Here is a 9,632-nt window from a genome sequence, read left to right on the forward strand (position 1 = left end):
ATACGTATGTAAGTTATTCGGAGGTTACTACAACAAATTTCAGAAATGAGGGTTTCAAACTTCATTACGAAGCAGAAGAATAAATATTAATATTAATCTTCCAACATACATGGTCTGGCATGGCGAGGTGTTAGATCACTCGACTCGTAATAACTAATTTGTGTTATAGGACAGGATAGAAAGATAAGAAAGAGATCTTTTAAGATTAATCAATCAGAAATGAAAAGGTATGTACATTTTTCTTTATAATTTTAAACATTAAGATGGATGATACATTGATGATAATACTGAAAATATTCAATCTGAGTAGAAACAATTAGAAGACAAAAATAACAAATCATTAGTTACAATACATATTACAATAATCTCATTCTTTTTGTATCAAATACTTGTAATCTTTAACAAAATCTTACCAGTTGTTGTGAAGATGTGATAATAAACCTCAGTTATACTACATATTGGTGAACTGTGTATCACAGGAAGAGCTAAATGCGTTGAACTCCCTAACCTGAGATTAAGCAGTTCGCAACGATTTTTTTTTTCAAAATCTGTAGGTAATTAAAACATGGATAACACATATATATGTAGTAATAATTGTGTAAGACTGAGATGGGTCAATATATTCCAGTGCCTAAAATCCATTCCAAACACCAAATTTTTGTTATAAAATGTAACAAATGTTTAAAAATTACCAGAAAAATGGTACTTTTTATACCAAATTATGAGTTGTTAAGTTTAAAAAGCTAAGTAAAGTACCTCTAGTTTATTTGATAGCTCGATACTACAAAGTTCTAGACTTACTACGTTCAAATACTAATATAAATGTGCAGTTTATTTTTATAAAATACATGCATATAACACACTTAAGTAAATCAATAGTTTCTAACCAAATGTCATTCTTTTTTATTGACGTTTGAACTTGTAGATGGCAGCATTATGTAAGTATCACCCAACTTTGGTATCCATACTTCTTTAGAAATTATATCAATAACGGCTCATCAATAAGAAAAGAAAGAATAACTGTATCAAGATAGACACATCAATAGAGCAAGATTTATATGTTAACAATGTTTATTTGTGGATTACGTCTGTTCTAAGATGCAGTAAATTGTGCATACAGTGCTGGCCCTAAAACAAAACAATTTTATATAATTCATGCTAAATTACCTAAATTAACTGTATGAACACATTGGTTACCAATTATAAAAATAGTGCATCATTTTGTTTTTATTTAAGTCATTAATCAATCGTTTACATGCAATATAGATCATATTACATTTAAACTTAATTCAACAATAATCTTAAATTATTACTCTCCAACTTCAACATAAAATACAAAGATAAAAAACGTGTGATGGAAAAGTTTCTAACTATTATGATCGCACTTCAAATATAATTTGTGAGTAAGTTGATACGAAGAACCAGCAGTTGAAAGATTTTAAAATACTTTTGTGTAGTTTTAATAGCCATAATATTAAAATACATTTAAAGTGAAGTATTATTTGAAAGAACTTTCTACTACTAGCCATATTTTAAACTTGTAAATTACTTACACCATCATTTTTATTCCCAATTACCAAGTCTCATTCTGTATCTAATATTCGTAATATACCCTTTAATTTATATCCTGTATCATTCCCACTTTAGCACCTACTGTTTGTCTTGTATGTTAGTAACTGTGTTTATAAAAAGTTTATATAATTTGCAACATCTACTTTTGTATTTGTTATTGATGTAGTTTCTTTCAGTATCTGCCTCATATAGTGCATTTGTTGGAATTGCTGTTTTTCATGTATGCTTTACTTCCTGAAAGTCATAATTTCTCTATTATATTTGAAAGCTTAGTTTTTCACACCCGTTTTAAACACGCTTTCCTCTTTATCCCTTAATCATTATTTCCTTTGATATCCAATATTTATCACACAGTTTTTAGTAACTAAACTTATCACATCTTCTTTAGTTTAAAGTGTATTTTTTGTAATATGAGTTATTTTTAATTTGAATACTATTCAACAAGACTCAAGTTTTTAGTCTTGCTCACTTAGGTTAGGTAAAAGATAAAAATATGAAGTTCAGTACACTGATTAAATGAATAGTTCAATAATATAAACACTTATTATGGTAAGGAACCATGCTTATCTAGTTAAAGATCTTTATAGATGAACATTAAATTTAACTCTGTTTTTTTGAGTCTGTTAAGTATTATACACACTTTACCGTTGTAAGTGGTCTAATTACTTCTTTGTGTGATTTGCTGGCCAAGTTGGGTTGATGAGCCTTGTACTAGCACTTGATGAGCTGTAGGTAGGGACAATCAAAGAATGAATTAGGCTTTTTGGTCATAGATTTTTCTCTTGTGGGAAAGAAATTAAATCTTTAACATATAGATATACAATAATAAATGTTATTATTACTGAAAGGCCTCAGCTCAGTTGGAATAAGCATTAGAGTTGTTTAATTCTGAAATAAATACTGACAAGTCAGTAGCCAGTGATGAAAAACTTAACTTATTTGTTGAATAATCTGCTTTTAGTATAAAGTTTTATAGCGATACATGTTTCAGATTGGTACAATTAAAGAAGAGATTAATTTGAACAACAGATACAAAAACCAAAGCAAAATAATAATAATACTGAATTGATGAAAAGATAGAAATTCAACATAAATATCAAATTTATACAACAGAGGTACTTATGAAATACGTAGCAGTTCAACTTTTGTTTAATCAACTTGGTATAAATTAAACATTAAAAAACATTAAACATATAAAAACTTTAAAAGACAAAGAACTCTACAAGGTGAAGCTATAGGTTTAAAAAAGAATTTATACCAAGTTGAAGCCTACAAATAATATTAAAATTTATTTGTTGTTATTATGAGTTATAGGTACAAGATCAGAAATGCAGAAAATAGATTTGAAAGAAACAAGTATGAATATCAGCAGATCTGACTTAAAAAAAAAGAAATACAAAGAAGCTAAAAAACACTTTGTAAAATGTAGTGTCTCCAGTTTTAAAAACACTTGAAAGAAGTTTATGTGATTTGAGCAGATGATTCTTAAACATCGATAAACAAAAAAAATATACACATGAAACACAATGGGTGTTACTGATCAAAATATATCAAGTATACTGTGGATGAAAATTGGAAGCTACTACAATTGGTTTAAAAGAAAGAAATCAAAAACTAAAATTTTTTTCTAAACCTACAGCTTCACCTAGTAGAGTTCTTTGTCTTTTGTGCATTGTTCATCAGGTTGAAGCTATATCACTGAGATTGGGATAACATTTCTATTTATCATGTGATTCAAGTTCAAAATTCTATGTCTCTCACCTTTTTAAACCATGATTTATCAAAGAAATGTGAAAGCATTAAAATCATTTTCTATCTGATGTTGCATATACTTACAGACAAAGTTACAGGATTGAGGGATCTAAACTTCCCTCTACTCAACCTCTGTGTTATGAAGAAAGTCTTTCCTTCAACTATAATTTTACTGTGCAATGTCCTAATGAAGCAGTATGTTCTCTCTGCAGACATCAGAATGATCCTGTAAGTTCAAGCAGCTGGATTTCATTCCTGGATCATATTATACTTATTTATACAACTGAAGATCGGTCACCACCCATGCAGGTTCTTCTGTTTAAGAAAGAGATATTCCTACATTTCTGAACAACTAGGTTACTACACTTGTTAGTATACAGCATATATTGCATTTTGTTATTCTATTTTCCATGATATATATATATGCATTTTGTCAATCTCTTATTCTGGATGACACAAAATATGCCATTAAACTTCTCTTTAAAATAAGTTTTGTTGCAACTTATTCCTGGCTATATTCTCACTATTACTACTTCAGAATGGCCAGATCTTACAGAAACAGGTTGTTAAGCTTTTCATAGAACGCTGTTTCATTTGTTTTTCAGAGCAAAGCTATATTAGGTTATATGTCCAGAGTGGGAAATCAAGCCCTGGGTTTCAAAGTTGTAAATAATGGATGAAATGGGTAGGTAGGTGTGTATTTTATATATAAATTATAGATACATTGGTTGAGTGGGTAAATATTTTAAAAATAAATTTATTCCATTGCTACTTAGTTCTTCATATCAGGGGACCAAGAAAGAAACTGTTGAACAAATATAAAAACATATTTCTGAATATTACTTACATAGATGTGTTTTTCTGAAGGTACTTTTATCAAAGCAAATCTGTCAGTTAAGTGGCTTTCATTCAACTCCAAACAATGTTTTTGGTTACATTATATGCTTATCATCTCATTAGTGACTGTAATCAACTCGAGATATTTTTCTCAAATAGCATAATATTCCCGAATAACTTTTTTACCAAGTACTATCTTTTATCCCATGTATAAGAAAAGTGCACTTACATAATAATTATGTCTCAACATATAAAACGAATATGACACACACATGCATACATATGGAAAAAAACGTTGGGCAAATTTTGACATATGGAGAAAACACATTTACTGTTCAACTGAAAGTTAAATATGTAACACTTTAAAAAAGCGAAGGTAACATAGGTTATAAAATAAGCAGACAAGCCCCAGAAATCTGATTCACAAAATAAAATGAAGATAAATGTAAAGAACATTACATGACTGTTCTGGTGCACATAGAAAATAAAGTTTATTTAAGTACAAAAGTGTTCCTATAGGAAATACTGCATGATTACATTAAATATTTAAGGCAAATATAGAGGATATGTAGCGTACTTGTATAGCAAATTTGTAAATACAAACAAATGAGTAAATCTACATCCTGCAAGAATGCTTTCTTATACATTCATGGAACCAAAACAATGTTCTTATTGTTATAGCTATACATGTCTTTGTATAAATAGGAACACTAGACTATCTCTAAATACAAACTCTAAAGAGCAGTTAACCGTTGAAATGCACAGTGACATGGCTGTGAGTATAATCAGGCATGATACACAAGACATTGTTTTGTAACAATACATGTGTGAATACAAATGCCCTTAACATAAGCACAAGTAACTATCATGTAGTCTTAGGTATACTTAACGTCCTATGAATAATAATCACTCTTCTTTCAAATCAGCATCCCTAATTATCCTGCAAGACAAAATCTCATAACATGCAGATAAATCAAGATAGTCCAGCATATGCAGAATGATCCATCAAGTGGAAGAAACTGCACAAATTTGAATATCTAAATGCAAAGAATCAATTAAAACTCTACTTTAAACCCCCAAGGGCTATATTAAACTTTGTCAACAATTCAGTTAGTAACACCACCATGGGCTACTCTAATTGTAGAGTGCACCTGTAATGCATCAATGAACACAAACAGAAGTGTGCATTTTAATATAATATTTTTGGGACCAGGGCTCTAACTTTGGATCCACAATCAGTTCTGTCTGAAATCTAGTTATTGCAGTGAATACGAAATGTTGTTATATTTTGAATTCATTTTTGTTATTTACAAGTTCACGATTAAGATTTATTTTTAAATCTGTAAAATGGTATAAATAGTAGCCCAGAGTGGACAGTCTTATACCCTGGATTTCAATTGGTTCTTTGAATCTTCATTGGAAAGTTCAAATAACAAATAGCACATGCTTAATTTAATGGTCTGAATATATTAGCTACAATCAGTGCAGTTCATTCAATTAAATACCTTCCTAGTTTGGAATTATTTGTTTGTTTGAAGTTAAGCACAAAACTACAGAATGGGTTATCTACGCTTTATCCACCACTGGTATTGAAACTCAGAAAGAGCTGGGTCATTGGTGAGAATTTAAAATGAATAATGGCAAAATGAGTATTTCTCTTAAAACATACCCTTGTTTTTGACATTTCCAAAAATTTCATGTCATTTTATCCACGTTTTTTTGAGAAAATTTGTTGATGTTGATGAAGCGTTGTTTTTTTTTGTTGATTTCATCATTAATTTTATCGGATGAGCATAGATTTGAAGCTGTGTTTATTTGGCTTTTTAATATGTTGAGTTTCTTTTTTGTTTCATGTGCTGAGTTTCAGGGAATGTATAATCAGTGTGAGTGATTTTTCTCAGGCTAAGAAATGCGATTTAGTAAGTTTTTTCCTGTTCGCAGATGAACTTAATGTAGGCCCCTACAATGCCGTGCGCGTTTATACTCGCGTCATCAAGACGTGTGTCCGGCAACGGTCACTTTTAACCTCTCTCTTAATATCCATACCACTCGTTCTGAGATACATACTAACCCGAATGTTTTCTTTTCACTTAAAATATAATGAGAATTTTATAATGGTCACATTATAAACATTAGTTGTATGTATTGATGTTTTGAGGCTAACTCTGTAGTTATATCTGCAAGGTCATATCAATCTAAAACCTTTTTACACAATAAGATATCAAGTTCACATGAGATAAATGCCCTGTTAGTACTTTGAAATTGTGTTGTTAACAAATTGTTTTTATTGAGTTTATGGATAAAAAAAACATACATTTCCTTGTTCAGCTAGGACTAGAAACTAGTGAAATCAACCTTTACACTTCCCTGGGCTTGTTTTTTTTTCTTAGGTAATAGAAAATAGGTTATTATGGGAAATGATTATAGAACAGTGTCCCGTTAAAGGGACCTTTCTTTAGCTCAAATTAGACATTGTACCAACAGTACTAGAGTCATATCCATAAAGAATACAATAAAAATATATGCTTGGTAATTTATAGTAACTGTGAACCGAAAACTCTATTCGGGCAGCTGATGAGAGTTCAAAATATGAGGAGAGTGGACACACCAAGATGACTTCGGGGCAAGTGTGAAGCTTCCGAATTTGTTTTCAGTGAATTCAGTGATGCAAATGAAAATTGTGAAAGTTTTCAGAGTAAATGAACAATGTTTTGATGTAAATGTATGAAACAACCATATTTTATTACATTATGGGCACTACTATTAAAGTATTCTAAAGAATAATAAAAGATTATGTTCATATTTAACAAGTAAATAAATGATAACCGTGAAAAATGTTTTTCCCTAAAGATAGCATTGAGAATATGGGTGTGTCTCATACACAGAAAAGTTTGGTAGACAGTTATTCTAGTATGTGAAATTTTCACATATAACTTCATCAGGGAGTTAATTAATTTTCTTTTAGCTTTTTTTCATTGTTTTTTTAAGATAACATGTGTTAAGCTCTTTAAGACTTGAACGGCTGTGATGTTGAAGAGTATGTAATAGTGAAAATAGGTGTATCACCAAGTGATATTTCAAATATATAGCCTTAAATGGATGTTTGTGTAATAATTAACAACACATGAGTAGCAGTAGGTGCTCTGGGTAAATCCTACATTGCCTGTTAGATTAAAATAGTTTTGTGAAAGTTTTCATTGAGGAGGGTTTCGAGAGAACAGTTTCAATCAAGTCGAAGTGTCAGTCCATCATACAAGGAAGTACCAACTCTGTGTTTGTGTTCATTGCTATAATAAACAGAGTACTTTGGTACTTTATATTATGTGCAGTCTGTGTTTCTATGTTTTGAATTCAAGTTCTCAGAAAAGCACAGTATTTCTCTGAGACAAATTACCTGTCTGTTATTCATGTTGTTTATCTCATTTTAACAGGAGTAATTAGTTTTACTTTAATGTATCATTATATCAGAGAATTTGAACCTGTACTTCATGATAATGTATAGCTGATATACAATTGCTCCAGGAGTTCTTAAGAACAACATGAAGAAATATTGATATTTTACTAGTTGTTGATTATCACTTTAAAAGACAAATTTTGTGTTCATAGTAAAACTAATTTTTAGATGCTGGAAAGAATTAAAGGCATTGAATGAGGTGAACAAAAACATGTCAAAACACAATGGATAGAAAGATAAAAACTATAGGAAAAGCTTTGAATAGGTAAAAGAATATAACATAAGCTACAGCTATTTAAACTACTAACAGCTTTCATTCATATTTAACCTACCTTATGTTGTTCAAGATTGTCAATGGCAAAGTAAAAGTAAAAATTAAGCTGAGCGAGTTTAAACGTGATGACCTTACCATGAGTCATAAAGTGGTGTGGGCAAGAAATGAGTTGGGTTGTTCTTAACTTTTTTATCCATATCATATGTTATTAAAATAACAAAACATGATGAAATAAAATAAATCAATGCACTTACAAATCATATCATACATTATTAAGGGTGTTGTAAACATGAAATTAATGTATCAAAACCAAAACATCAGTACAGCTGTGATAATCACCATCTTAAAAAAAATAGACCAAACGCCATTCAAATAATCTTGCCCATGATAACTTGGCACTCATAATTGCAGATTAAAAACATAAAGTAGTCAAGCTAAAAAAATTATATATGTCTGAAACAATAAGAAAAATGGATTACAAATAATGCTAATGCTATTATGTGTTTGTCTACATAAAACACCAATGAATACTGACGTAGTTTATTAAAAAAGACATAATTACTTGTTTCTTGTATACTTACACTGTTTTTTTATTCACTTTAAATAACCTGTATAAAATTTCAACATAATCTTTGAAAGAAATTTTGGTGATACTCATTGAATTTAATATTCTGTCATTGCTGTGTTAAAGAAGAAACAGTAAACTATAAAGAAAACATTTACATATGATAAAAGTCATACAATATGTTAAATTGTGCAATTAACAAATACGAGGGCTGTTCAAAAAATACGCGGACTGACGTCATAAAACAAAATGTACTTTATTTAGAAGTTACAGGTCTGGGACTCCTTCAAAGTACTCTCCTCCCCAACGCACACACTTATCCCAACGGTGTTTCCACTTGTTGAAACAGTCCTGGTACGCTTCTTTTGTAATGTCCTCCAGCTCCTTCGTCGCATTTGCCTTAATCTCGGGAATCGTCTCAAATCTTCTTTCTTTCAAGGGTCTTTTGAGTTTGGGGAACAAGAAAAAAATCGTAAGGAGCAAGGTCAGGTGAGTAAGTGGGTGGGGAAGAACAGTGATCGAGTGTTTGGCCAAGAACTCACGAGTTCTGAGGGCTGAATTTCGCAGCAACGCAGTGCATCTTCCATTTTTCGGTCAAAATCTCGTAACAAGATCCAACTGATATCCCACACTCTTCAGCAAGCTCCCTGACAGTCAGACGTCGATTTTTCCGCACCAGGGTGTTGATTTTGTCGACGTGTGAGTCGTCAGTTGACGTGGAAGGACGTCCAGGACGCTCATCATCTTCAATGGACTGTCGACCATCCTTAAAACGTTCATGTTACTTGAAACATGCCGTACGCTTCATAGCAACATCACCGTAAGCCGTGTTAAGCATAGCAAAAGTTTCAGTCGCAGATTTTCCAAGTTTAACACAAAATTTCACAGCAAGTCGTTGCTCCTTCAGGTCATTCATTCTGAAATCCGCCAAACGAAAAAATCGCACTTCACTTAAAACCGCGTAGCTAATACACAAATGAAGATATCTGCAATCGGGAAATGGCGTCGTAATCAGCTGATCTGTGCAAATCTAGCGACACCAAGCGGATTCCCCTGGAACCAACTGGAGCCGCGCAATTCAAACAGTCCGCGTATTTTTTGAACAGCCCTCGTACACGTTGTTTGTCTGTTTGTTTTTGATCAAACCTGCATTAGATTAGAAGCTGTCTCAATCACAG

At 31.3% G+C, this 9,632-nt stretch overlaps 1 long non-coding RNA gene across 1 annotated transcript; it reads left to right on the top strand.

The window, feature by feature from the left end:
* Positions 1 to 2,950: 2,950 nt before the first annotated feature.
* On the top strand, positions 2,951 to 7,559 carry LOC143227083 (uncharacterized). The gene is made up of 3 exons (XR_013014864.1): positions 2,951 to 3,692; positions 3,930 to 4,009; positions 6,702 to 7,559. It is a non-coding gene; the product is annotated as an uncharacterized LOC143227083 (long non-coding RNA).
* Positions 7,560 to 9,632: the final 2,073 nt, after the last annotated feature.

Source organism: Tachypleus tridentatus, chromosome 9, assembly GCF_004210375.1.
Source record: "Tachypleus tridentatus isolate NWPU-2018 chromosome 9, ASM421037v1, whole genome shotgun sequence".
Lineage (NCBI taxonomy): Eukaryota > Metazoa > Arthropoda > Merostomata > Xiphosura > Limulidae > Tachypleus > Tachypleus tridentatus.